The sequence below is a fragment of the Vombatus ursinus genome, unplaced genomic scaffold (genome assembly GCF_900497805.2).
Source record: "Vombatus ursinus unplaced genomic scaffold, bare-nosed wombat genome assembly UNPS02010769.1, whole genome shotgun sequence".
Classification (NCBI taxonomy): Eukaryota; Metazoa; Chordata; class Mammalia; order Diprotodontia; family Vombatidae; genus Vombatus; species Vombatus ursinus.
Window position 1 is genome coordinate 3,544,806 of NW_020950547.1, and position 13,771 is coordinate 3,558,576.

General features: G+C 38.8%; 1 long non-coding RNA gene across 1 annotated transcript; it reads left to right on the forward strand.

The window, feature by feature from the left end:
* The first annotated feature begins 4,339 nt into the window (after positions 1 to 4,339).
* LOC114038040 lies at positions 4,340 to 11,624 on the forward strand. Its single transcript, XR_003568535.1, has 2 exons — positions 4,340 to 5,886; positions 10,994 to 11,624. It is a non-coding gene; the product is annotated as an uncharacterized LOC114038040 (long non-coding RNA).
* The last annotated feature ends 2,147 nt before the right edge of the window (positions 11,625 to 13,771 follow it).

Genomic DNA, 13,771 nt, shown 5'->3' on the forward strand with positions numbered 1-13,771 from the left:
GGCTATTTACAAAGTGAAGCCTCCACTTTCTGGCTGAGTGGACAAGTACATGTCACTTTCTATGGTGTTCTTCTGCAAGAATTCTGTAGTACCCTGGTTGCTACTAGCTCTTAAGCTAGGAAAGTACCCTTAAAGGTCTCCAGTCTCTGATTTGTATTCATAAAGGAAAACAAAAAGTCAGAAGGTGGCCAGGATCTTAAGGTGCAAAAGCTCTCCATCTCAAGTCACTAGGGCACATGCAGGGCTATGTGCTCCTGCTAAATTGCCATAATCTGGCAGGGGGAGGAAACTGCACATACACTCAGGTTACATCCACCCTAATCTAATGTAGGGAGTGGAAGAGAAGATAAAAAGAGGAAGAAGGGCCAAAGAGTAGAATTACTGGGAAGGACTTTACTTTTTAATGATATGGAGGAGGTAAAGTTATCCTTTTATAATTGTGGTGAGCTAGAGTTGCATGGAGGAAATGAGATCCTTTGGCCTATTTAGTTATGCTTTTAAGTCCCTGGTGGAAGGCAAAAGGGAGTCTCCATCCAATCCCCACAAAAAAAGTGTAATCCCTTAGTAGAGATCTTCAAAGAGGACAGAATTTAGTACTATTCCCCTAATGGAGTTCTTACTGAGGGGGAGAAAAAGGGAAAAAAATTGACTAAAGTTTTTTAGCTTAAATCCAGAGGCCAAGTTGAAATAATAGTTAAAAGTAGAAAAGAAATAAGCATGTTTAAAGTACCTTCTATGTGCCAGGCACTGGGCTAACTTTACAAATATTACCTTATTTGATTTTCTCAAGGACCTTGGGAGATATGTGTTATTATCATCTCCATTTTGCAATAGAAGAAACTGAGGTAGGCAGAGCTTAAGTGACTTGCCCCGGATCACATAGCTATTAAGTGCCTCAGGTTGGATTTTAATTCAGGTCTTCCTGACCCCAGGCCCAGTACTCTATCCACCCTAACACTTAACTGCCTCAGTAAGGTACTGACAAATATTTTGTTCTCCAGACAAGATACATGAAGCATAAAACAATCAAGAAGAAAACTATGGCTGTATATGTCAAGAGGATTACTGGCATCCTGAAGTCAAAGCACAATGATATGATAACATATTTAGAGTAATTAACATCTACTCAGTATCAGTCTTAACAATCATTTTGAAGCAATAAGATGGACAACGACAGAGTTGAAAAGTTTCCAAGAACATTTGGAAATTACCAAAATAATATTAATGAGACACAGGACCCATCAACCCAAAGCAGCTTTAGAAAAATTAATACTTCTCCAAAAAGGAAGAAGAACATTGACAGATATCTTCAAAGCACATGATAAATAGGTTAAAAAACTAAAGAAACACTTCTGGAAAAAACAGGTCATTTTTAAAAATAAATTTATTTATCTTACATGCACTTGAAATCTCTTCCTCCCAGTGGAACTGCAATTGAACAATAACAACTCCTCCCCCAAAAAAATAATAATAATAAAACCTTCATTATAAACATGCATAGTCCAACAAAAGAATAGACACCATTTCACAGATAAATAGTAAAGGCTAACAATAGATACATTCCATCGGATTTGTCAAGTGAAACCAGAACTGATTTACCTCAGATAGTGCCTATGAAATGCCTTAGATCAAAGAATAGAATGAAAATCTGTCCATGGATGATATTCACATGAACTCAACCAATAATAGGCCAAAAAAATTGAACAAATGGCTAAACCATGCAGATTTATTTACAGAAATGGAAGGGTTGCTGATATCAATTCAAGAACAGGTCATTGTTACCAGAAATTACAGAAAGTTTATTACCCTTAAGGAGCCTAGTCTAATTAATTGATACAGATTTTGAAAGGAAAGGTAATACAACATGTCACTGCAAATTGCAAAAGTTTAGCATGGTGCTAGATGCTAACAAGATGATACTAAGCTACCAAATATCTAACAAGAAACAACCTGACAGCCAGAATGATACATCAAAAATTCACTATCTTTCACAACGTAGCAAATTATAAGTACCTGTACTACATGTGAAGATCTCAAGATGTCATTGAGAATTCAACAAATAAACTATACTAGAACTGACTAGAGCAATATCCTCTCCATTAACTTATCTATACCTGGAGTTATCCTTATGATGATGTCAGTAAGCCAAGAAAAGATCAGTTTATATAGCAACTTATATACTTTTATTCAATTAAAAAGCATTTTATCCATTTATGTTCACAGAATATTAAACATTAAATAAAAATAATAGGATTATACCTAAGCTTCATCAAACCAAGACAATAAGAAAATAGCAGAGCGCATTTATAAATCATTTTAAATTTTGTAAAAATTCTTTGCCTAAATTATCTCATTTGATTCTTACCACAACCCTGTTAGATAAGAACTAAAGGAATTATAATTCCCATTTTACCAATGAGGAAACTGAAAGAGATGTGTGTGGTATGCCCCACCCCCTGACAATAAGTAGCAGGGCCCAGTACTTGAACTCAGGTAATTTTATTTCAAGCCTAGTGCCACTAAATAGCTGTATATCCTGGGGAATTAGATACTGTGTATGTGTGTGTGTGTGTATGTATGTATGTATGTATTTATGTATACTTATATGCTAGCATATACAAAGTATATATATACAATAGCAAAATGCAAAGTATTTTACAGACATCAAAGTACTAACATTAATTCTCTTTCCTGGATCTCAGTTTTCTTATCTGTAAACCAAAAAAACAAAAAACAAAAAAACAAATTAAATTTTTTTTTTGCTATAATGTTCTATGGAGTTTCTATTCTATTCCAATATTTGCTTTAATGTTCTACTATCTAATACTTTATGGAGTTTTTGTTTTATTTTGTAGTCTGTGGAGAGCCAGTAGAGATATCTAAGCAGGACAGTGATTTGATCAGAGCTCTACAATAGGATTATCAATTTGGAAATGCCTCATAGGATGGATTAGAAAGAAGTAGAGACCAGAGGCAAGTAGAACACTTAGGAGGCTATTATGTCATTTAGGTAAAACTTAGTGAAACCTGGAATAAGGTGGCAACAGTGAAGGGGAGGAGATACAGAAATAGCCACATGAGAGATTACAAAAAGGTAAAATTAACAGGATTAGTAACTGATTGTATGTGAAGGGCGAGGTAGAGATAAGTTAAAGATTGAGGAAAAGTTTCATAGCTGACTGGGAAAATGAGTTAGGAGAAGGGCCAGGTTAGTCAGTCAGTTAACAAGTACCTACTAAGTGCTTACTACATTCTAGGAACTATAATGAGTGTTACAAGGTTCTGAGGAAACAATGACAAGTTAAAATTTGAACATGTTGAGTTTAAGGCACTATGAGGACAACTAGATGGATATGCCCAGTAAGCAATTGGAAATAAAGGATTGGCCCTCTGGGGAGAGGTTAGGGCTGGACATGAACATTTAAGTATCATTTGTGTAGAAATGATCATTAGAGCCATGGGAGTGAATGAGATTGCCAACTGAAAGAGTGCTAAGAGAGAATAGAAAATGGATGAGAGGGGCAGCTAGGTGGCGCAGAGGACAGAGCTCTGGCCTTGGAGTCAGGAGGACCTGAGTTCAAATCCGGCCTCAGACTTAAGGAAAGCCTATGTTTAGAAGGCAAAGGGAAGAGATGAACCAGTAAAGGAGACAGAAGATTAAGTACAATCAGAGACATAAGAGATAAATCATGATAGTGCAAAGAAACTGAGGAAAGCTAGTCATAGCAACACACTTCATGGTACAAAAAAACTGGAAACAAAGTGGATCTCCATGGATTAGGGAATAGCTAATATAATATAATATATATAATATAATAATAGCTAGGGAATAGCTGAAAAAATATATAATATAGGAATGAAATAAAATATAATTCTGCAAGAAGAAATGAAAAATATGAAGAATTCAGAGAATTGTGGGAAGAGCTGTATGAACTGATGCAGAGGGTAATAACTAAGAGAACAACATACCCAACAAAATAAAATTTAAAAGTCACTGAAAGGAAGTTGAACTCTGAGTAATGGGAAAATCATTGAAGGTCCCAATGAAACATACCTCCTCCTTTCTTATGGCAGAGAGGTAGAGAATTACAAGGACCCGACAATATGCATTGGTAGACAAGGTCTCTGTTTCAATTTTTTTTCCCTTTTGTCACAAGGGAGAATTCAATCGGGAGAGAAGAATGGGAAATGATTGTAATGTAAAGATAAAAAGCACCAATAAAATGTTTTTTTAATAAAATGAAAAAGGAGAATGTGATCAATAGCGTCAAATATTCATCAGAAGTTATGAAGGTAAAATTGACAGGTCTTAGTGATAGATTTAGATATGGGTGTTAAGAGAGAGTAAGGAGTCAAGGATGACACCCAGGTTTTGAGCCTAGATAACTGGGAGGATAGTGATGCCATCAAGAGTAACAGCAAAATTTAGAAGAGAGGAGTGTTTAGGGGGAAAACTATTTATTTCAGTTTTAAACATGTTGAGTTTAAGATGTCTATGGGATATCTACTTCAAAATGTCCAAAAGGTGATTGGAATTATGAGTCTAGAGTTCAGGAGAGAGGTAGAGCTGGATAAGTAGATCTGAGAATTACCAACATAGAGATGCTAATTTAATCCATCAGGGCTGATGAGAGCACCAAGTGAAGTAGAACAGAGGGAGAATAGAAGAGTACAAAGCCTTGAAGAACATTCATGGTTATGGGGCATAATCTTGATGAAGAACCAGCAAAAAGAATTAAGAAGATAGGAAGAGAGTAGTGTCCAGAAAACCTAGAGAGATAAGTGTCTCTCAAATGTCTTTGACAGTGTCAAAGGCTACAGAGAGGTCAAGAAGAAGTGACCTTGAGGAAAGGCCACTAGATTTGGCAATTAAGTGATCAATAATTTTGGAGAGAACAGTTTCTGTTGAACGACGACAATGAAAGCCAGACAGTTGAAAGTTAAGAAAAGAGTGAGAGAAAAGGAAGCGGAGGCATCCACTTAGATGACCTTCTCAGGACTGGCCACAAAAGGAAGGAAAGATATGGGACAAAAGGTAGTGGGGCTTGCCAGACCAAGTGGAGTTTTTTGAGGATGAGGAAGATATGGACATGTTTATGCACAATAGGGAAACAGCCAATAAACAGGGAGAGATTGAAACTAAGTGAGAGAATAGGGATAATAGAGGGCACAATCTGCTGGAGAAGACAAGATGGAATGGGATTATTTGTGTACATAGAGGGGTTTGCCTTGGCATATGAGACTGGGGTGATGGAAAAGATTGTAGCAGAAGGCATCTAGGTGACACGAGATGAGGAGGAAAAGAGATGAAGGACCTCTGAGTGTCAAACTTTGGAGGAACAGTGGGAGAAGAGGTGCCATTGAAGCAGCAGACACAGTGCCCTAAAAACTAAAAGCTTTTTAAAGAAACAAATTTTAATTGAAGAGTTGTTTTTCCAGTACCTTGTGAGGCCCCTCCTGAACTTGAGAGCATCCTAGAGTCTCTTTTCCTTATCTTGAGACACCCTAAAACTTCCCCCTTATCCTAGGCCATAAAACTTCCTTGTCTCCCTCATCCTGAGTCATGAAATTTCCCATCTTCCTTATCCTGAGTCCCCTTTCCTGTCATCCATCTTCCTCATCCTGTATCATGACAACCCCTCCCCTTATCTTGTAAGATAAAACAGACCCCTATCCCTTGGTAAGTTGCTAGTCCTCTTTCCAGAGCTAGCCCACTGCTTTTGCGTCAATAAAGCTCCCAATGATTACAGAGAAGGTCTAAGTGAACTCTTTCACACCTGAACCAGCTCTCCCAACTCTAGATCTCAACATAAAATGGTGCCGAAACCTGGGAGTCCAAATATTAATCGGATTCTGCTGATCTTCTCCTGGCCACTGGGATAACAGGTAAGCCCTCTTTTCTTTGTTCTCTTCCCCCGACCTTTTCTGCTCCTACCGTCTCCCTGGCTGAGAGACCCCTGGAGTGCTCAGACACTGCCAGTGGCGTCTGAAGCTCCACTGACCTCTGGGCGGTCAGTCAGACTGTTGACCCTCGAATAAGGGGATGCCCTTGTGCTGGGTTGGTCATGGTTTTTTCCTCTCAAGTGTCTTGGGACGCTAAGACAAGGGAGAGGCTGCTAGGAGACTGTTAGGATGGGAGATTCGGGGAAGGAGATCTTAAAGAAAAGCACCTAGTGTTCCACTATAACACAGCCTGACCTCAATGCAATCTAGAAAAATAATTTGTAAAGGGTATTTCTAAACAAGACAAGCTTAGTAAGAAATTTGGTATCCAAAACTTAAGTAAAAAACACTTTGCTCTGCTTGAGCAGACTTTTATTCTCTTGCACTCTAGTTTATCCTGTGTTGTCCCTTCTCTTTCCCCGTGGGACACTGGGGAGGAGGGTAAGTGGGCGTTTGTGCCTGGTTTTCTTTTGGGGGTCCCTGTGCCCCGTTTCAGGGTCTCATTTTCTAGTACATGCAGCTCAAAATTCCCAGGAGGATGGGAATGGAGAGCTAGACTGCTTAAGGCTTATCTGATAAATCTCAAAGGTAAAAGAGATGAGGAACTACAGCTCTTCTCCAGCCGAGACTGGAAGGTATGTAAGCCTCCTCTCTCTCCCTATCCCTTTTCTCACCCTGTAGTTGAGGTGGCTCTCCAAGCACCTAGGAAGGTCTGACCTCTCAGGTCCAACCAAATGGGTCAGACAGCTACAAGGCTGTCTCACATTCAGCCTGACCTCTCAGGCTCTCGGTCCAGCAGTTTGAGGCCATGGACCTGAGCACACCTTCCACAGCATAGAGGACAACTCTCTATCCCAAAGCTTATGTTCAATTCTTTCAAATCTCTGGGTGCTAGGGAATTGGGAAAATTGCAATTACTCCCTTCCCTCTGCACCCCGAGACTCTTGGAAACTCCAGTTCAAAGAAGTAAAAAGTTTTTTGGAGCTGGAAATTGTCCCCATGTGTCTTCAAAAAAAAAAGTGCATTTATGGCTAATAATCTTTTCTTTTAAAGTGCTAAGAGTATTGGGCCTTAGAAATTAAAATGTTACCATTAGTGATTATGAATCTAGATCGTATTTGCTCATCCAAATAAATTTAAGGTCACTTGATTGGGAATTAACTGGTTCTGTGTCAAGCTTTAAATACATGATAATTGCTTGTGGTATGGTTATATTTCTAAATTTTCTTATATTGTGCAAATTTGGTTAACAATTGCATCACTTGTGTTGTTAGAAAAGCAATTTCTCTTATAATCTAGATGTTGTTAGATCAAGAATTGTACTGTCAGATTATGAGGTTGTTAACTGTGACAAGGGTTTTTGGAACTATCTAGTCATAATTTCTTATCAACCCTGTGCAAGTCTCCCATAGTGGAATTCCTATTGAATAAATTTTTAAAGGCCTGGTAAACTTTGTTATTGTGATAAGGCTAATTTAATTGTGTATGTTCTTGACTTAGGGGAAAAAAAACAGAAACTTCCCAAGGTAAACACCTTTTGATGCTTAGAAATTTGTGATTACTGAGAATTTTGGTTTTATGGCAATTTGGGGGTTTGTGATACTTAAAAGACGTTTTACATCAACTTGGTTTTGATAAATTCCAATCTTTAAGGTTTCCAGTTAATTTACTTCATGAAAGTTAAGTGATTATTCCTTCTAACATCAGGATAAACTGTAAGATTTTTTTTGAGAAAGGGAAATACTTGTTACACAGTAATGTTTTGCAAAATCTTTTTGTGTAATTTTTAGAAGGCCTACTAAATTTCCTTTTGCAGGCTAATTTGTTGCAGTAATTTGATACTGATAATAATTATGTCCAAATCTACTGTGAATTTTCTAAGTTTCATTCCTAAGTTTGTTGTGTCCTTGGATCGGGTGCTTTCAGATAAACAGAGTCAATAGTTGGTACTTCAGATACTATAAGAAAGGGCACTGGTCTCATGAATGTGGGTCTGAAAGTTCAATGCCCCACTCTAAATTTTTATGGGGTGGACATAGAAGTGAACAAGTTAGGACAGTTAAAACATCTTAGCAGATTCTGGAAGTTTTGAGATTGATCATTAAGGAGTTTTTAAACACCTCCTCACAATCTTGTCACTCCCTTTCCTCACTCCCTCCCCTAGAGTCAAGAGGGTTTCTCTGTGTGGGGATTCCAAACAGCCTCAGGTTTTTTCTGTTAACCCCTTTCATCCCAGATCAGATTAGGAAGAGAGTGTTTCACCCCCCTCACTCCGGCCTGCAAGTTCACCTTCCCTCACCTGACTATAGGATTGAGGGGGAGAAGCAGCAGCTACAGCCTGGAAGTATCTTCCAGCACACAGCTGTGGGGAGAGAGTGAAGAGGGATGGGTCAAGATAAAGAAGTCTGTCTGTGTCTGTACTTGAAAAGCCAGCCCATCCTTCTATCAATAATGTTTATATGATTTGGAAATGCAATTGTTGTCATCTAAAGTTTATTGTTTTGTGTTACAGCTTTGTTATCTCTTATGGTCATCACTTTGGTTATCACTTATGAGAATTGTATTGTTTTAATGCTAAAACCTAAAGCAGGCAATTGATTACTCTGTGTGTGTGTGTGTTGAAGACTGCCCCTGAGGGGCTAGTGAAAAAAAACACAGCCCATAGAAATTCTAAAGATAGATGGGCTGGATGAGGCAGCCCCTTCTCTGAGATCCCTGTTGATCCTCCTTAATGTTGTAAACTTGCCAAAGAGCTTGTTTGGATCATGGAGTTCCTAAACAAGAAACTTGGCCTGCTGAGAATTTGCAAGTATATAGAAATCATCTCTAGTGATTGGTTTTTGCACAAGGACAAGTTTAAATTTGAGATGTGGGTCCTGGTAAATTTTTTGATTAGGGAACTTGCCATCTGAGATAAAAGCTCATGGGACCATAATGAATTGTGTTTTGAGTTGTCTGATGGATCATAAAAATCCATCCATAATCAATAGTCAGTAATCCACCATCTGAGAGAAATGACACAAGCTACTCAGAGAGAATGTGATTGTTACAGGTGGAGGTCTGCATCTAGAAAAGCTGAGAGGACAGTCTTAGACTCAGCCTAGGATGGGATCCTCCTGGCTCAGTTTCCCCATTGTGTTCCTTTGAAAAGGAATGTTTCCCACCTGACTATTCCTGAGTATGGCTATGATGTGGAATTGATACCACATGGTTGGAAAACTGTGATGTCCTTGCTTTTCCTTTTTATGGCAAATTTCTGTGATCAAAGCAAATAGACAGTAAAAGATAGGAGCACAATGCAAGTATGTGAAATCTTGCTATTTTCAGTCTGAATGCGTAGTCATCCCATATCTTAAACAGTTAGGTAAATTAGTACTCCTGCATAGTCATGTGAAAGATTAAATCCCTGGAATAAAACATTCTTTCTAAATGATATGGGAATAATTAGACAAAAAGAAAAAGTTTGTGAAACAAAGGTACAAACACAATGTTGAATCATTATCCCACAGACTAAGACTGGGATACATCTGAGCTACTATATTAAAGTGTGTGTTTAAGATCTGAGCTATTCAGCCTAAGATTATATTCCTTTCTATTTCTTAAGCAACTTAGGAAATGAATATTTGGCCTAGATATCTGCCTATTACTAGATATGTTTGTATGGAATAAGGTCTTTAAACATTTCAAAATGATGTAAGAATAACTGGGTATTGTTACAACTGATTGAGGGACCTAGCTGTTATTCTATTACTACTGAAACTAAGTCAAAGACATCTTCAGATTGGGGAAAAGAATTTCAGTGCAATTTTCTTAGAAGGAGGTAACTAATGGAATATTTTTGCATTAATGGAAAAGTCAATTTCATTTAAACTTTACTACTATTGTGGAAATAATACCTGTTTATTCTGTGTGTCCTGTGGTACAAACATGTTTTATTGTAAACAACTTATTGATATGCACTGTTTTGGAATTAATTACTTAGGGATCTTCCCAGCTCTTTTATGGTAACTAGAGTAAAAGTCAGTCTCTTATAAGCAAATTTATTTGTATAACTACTGAACTCAAGAATAGAAAGCTTCTACTTGGAAAAGTGTTGTTACTTATAATTATATGTATAGAGTTGAATCCTCAATAGCATCTGGTCCTCCTAAAAGAATTGGAATCATAGTGGAAACTTTTGAGGAAACAACAAGATCAGATAATCCTCTATGTCAAAAGTAAATAATAGTATCATGGGGCTCTTGGTTTCTTTCTTTGTTTTCCTCTTTTCTGACATCATTTTTAATGCTCATTCTATTTGGGCTCTGCCTATTGAACTTATTTGTCAGATTTATGTTTCCTAGACTATTGGCTGTCCACCTGCAGATGGTCATGCAACGAGGATAACTGTTCCACACTCTTCTCATCCCCTGGATGCTGCTTCAGCTTCATTTTACTCCTCTCCCCACCCCACTGAGGCAGGGACAGCTCCTTTGTCCCTCTTCCAAGAGCATTTGGGTGAATGGTGAGGCAGACAGAAGTGCTAGAGGCAGATGAAGCAAGCAGGATGTGAGATATGGAATAAGATTCAGGGTGGGACGAGCCAGAAAAGTGATCAAAGAAGACTATGCATTGAAGCCCCTCACTGTGGACTTATCTTCATACTTTTTAGCTATGCTTTGTTCTGGGCCCCACTTTGAACCACTTCTGTTCCTAGCTCACACTCTGCCCAGGGTTAGGCCTGCTTCCCGGGAACTGGAATTCTAAAGCCTTAATTCAAATAGGAAACTCTGTAGCCGAGTATGTGATTGCTGGGTATGCCAACTAGTTTACTCCCCATAGCTCTCCCCTTATTCCCTGAAAACCAAGCATGGAATTTATCTTTTGAACATTAGGACTCTGCACCTACAGGATACTACAGGCAGCCTCTTGGATGCAGGACATCCACTCCAGCCTGATATCTCCCCCTACGTCATCCTGGGGGCCATGGTTCCTCTATCATTTTACTCCCTCTTATATTTGGTCCATGTTTGTTTAACTCCTGATTTGCTTTGTGCATTCTTGCCTGCAGAAGTTCCACTTTCAACTCTTGAGATACCAGCCCCTACCCTTGGTGTCCCCGAGTGGTTCGCCTCTCTCCACGCTGGACTCAGCTTGCACTGCATCCCACACCTTCACACTGAACTCCGCTCCTCAACCTATTCCCAGCCCTTGAAATGGACTCTTTGCCCCTGTACAGCAGGAAGCAGCTACTGAAGATAATGACCTTCGCCCCTAGTGTTTGAGTTTCTCCTGCCTGGTGTTTGAGTGGGGAATGAAGCAGAAGACATACAGTACCCTAAAAACTAAAAGCTTTTTAAGGAAACAAATTTTAATTGAGTTGTTTTTCCAGCACCTTATGAGGCCCCTCCTGAACTTGAGGGCATCCTAGAGTCTCTTTTCCTTATCTTGAGACACCCTAAAACTTCCCCCTTATCCTAGACCATAAAACTTCCTTGTCTCCCTCATCCTGAGTCATGAAATTTCCCATCTTCCTTATCCTGAGTCCCCTTTCCTGTCATCCATCTTCCTCATCCTGTATCATGACAACCCCTCCCCTTATCTTGTAAGATAAAACAGACCCCTATCCCTTGGTAAGTTGCTAGTCCTCTTTCCAGAGCTAGCCCACTGCTTTTGCGTCAATAAAGCTCCCAATGATTACAGAGAAGGTCTAAGTGAATCCTTTCACACCTGAACCAGCTTTCCCAACTCTAAGCCTCAACACCACGGGAGGATTGAGGAAGGATAAAAGGTTTGGGAAAACCTCTGTAGTGAGTGAGATAATGAGTCAATTAGAGAGGTGTAAAAGGATTGCTTGGCCATAGCAAGGGTCCATTTGAAATGAAGTTACATAAATTTGTAGTGGACCCAGTAATACGATCTCATGATTTCCTCCACTCTGTTTAGTTATATGTGTGTAGGAACAAAGGCAGTGGATAATGAGAGTAAAGTAAGGCTTAAGTTTGTCAGGGGAAAATCAGCAATAGGATAATAAGCCAAGGGACTTGTCAGAAGAGAACAGTGTAAAATTAAACTGGTCCACCAAGGGGTCAAGATGTGTGGGATGTTTGTGACCCCCAAAATAATCAAATCAGAGACTTTTTCTTAAGAAAGGCAAAAAGGAGTTTTATTGCTTTCTCATGAGAAAGGACACACCCAGCATCACTCAAGATGACTCCAGCCAGGGTATTCAAGGGAGTGCAGCTCAAAATCAGTTTATACAGACCCTAACTTGGAACCCCCACCCACCCACTAGCTCCTCTTCCCATTGATTGGGCTTCAGAGCTCACAGTGTAAGCGAGGAAACTTTTCCCCAGCAACAAGGTCGCAAAAAGGCACAAAACAAGGAACTGTTGGTTCAGCAGGAAAGTAAGATAAAAGGAGGGGAGAGTGGGAAAGCCCGGACAAACAAGATACTTTCGGGAACATCACCTCAAGTATTCCCTTATCTTGTTTACATATTTGTGTAATCAACAACCCAAGAAATCAATTAATCAATAACCTAGTCTCCCCCATCCTGTTTTCTTATCAATTCTGTGGGAACCAAACTGTTAGCATTTCTCACAAAGATAAGGAAAAAGAATATAGCCAGGTCAAGGATGACAGACTAAGAAATGACTTAGGTATCAAAGGATTAGAGGTCACATTGGAAATGAAGAAAAATTTGAGAATGTAAGACAGAAAGAGAGGTGGAATGACAACAGATTGTGACCAGAGAAGGGAATTTCAGAGTTCATGAACGTGGAAATAGAATATTTGTTTCTTTGGTGCATCAAATTTCATAGTGTTCAGTTCCTTCTTCACAAGTCAGCTTTCCAACCTATCTTTAGACAGCATGTGCAGGTTTCTGAATACAGCGAGACAAAATAAGATCTAACAGTACAGTAGGCAAATACGACATAGGAATAAAGAAGAATTGAGCATACCAGCCAGCTGAATAGCGATATCGAGGGTAAGAGGATGTCAGAGCATGTTCCATACAGTCGGTTACCAGGTGCAAGCTCAGCCAAGAACTTTCCAGTGCCTGTTTAGTAAAGCTGAGAGCTGAAAAAAGGAAAAAGTGGTTAGCTTGTTTGTTCCTCACTTTTTCAGTCTAAAATCTGACAGCACAAGTTTACAGAAATCGATATATAACCACTGACTCATACAAATCCAGATGATTTGTGCCTTTGGACAAATCTATGGACAATTACACCAATCATTCAGCATTCGAAGAAAATTGATTTGACTTCTTCAAAATAACTGAAACTTAAACCTTGAAATATGAGCAACCTTCCTTTTATAAGTTTAAAAAAAGATCAATAAGGTATCTTTCAATTATAGTAATAGTATCTAGCATTTATATAATGCATTTTAAGGTTATCAACGTGTTTTGCAAATATCTTGTTTAATTCTCACAACAGCCCTGTAAGGTATGTGCTATTATTATTCCCATTTTACAGATGAGGAAATTAGCCTTACAAAGGCTAAGCGACTTGCCCATAGTCACACAGCTAGTAACAGTCTGAGAGAAGATGTAAACTCAAGTCTTCCAAACTCTAGGTCCGGAATTTTTTCTACTATGTAACCTAACTGACAATCATAAATAACAAGTCCCTGAGTATCCTAACAAAATTAACTTTTTCCTTATTGACTTTCAAATCAGAGATGTGTTTCCCCTAATGAACTGAATTGAAAACTTGGGAGTGTAGAAAGGTAGCCAAACCCCTGGTATGTTGGAGATGGGGACAAAAGGAAGTTAACAGAGGCTGTGTAATGTAATGGGAAGAACATTAGATCCTTGATCAAGGAACCTGGGTTCAAATCCTAT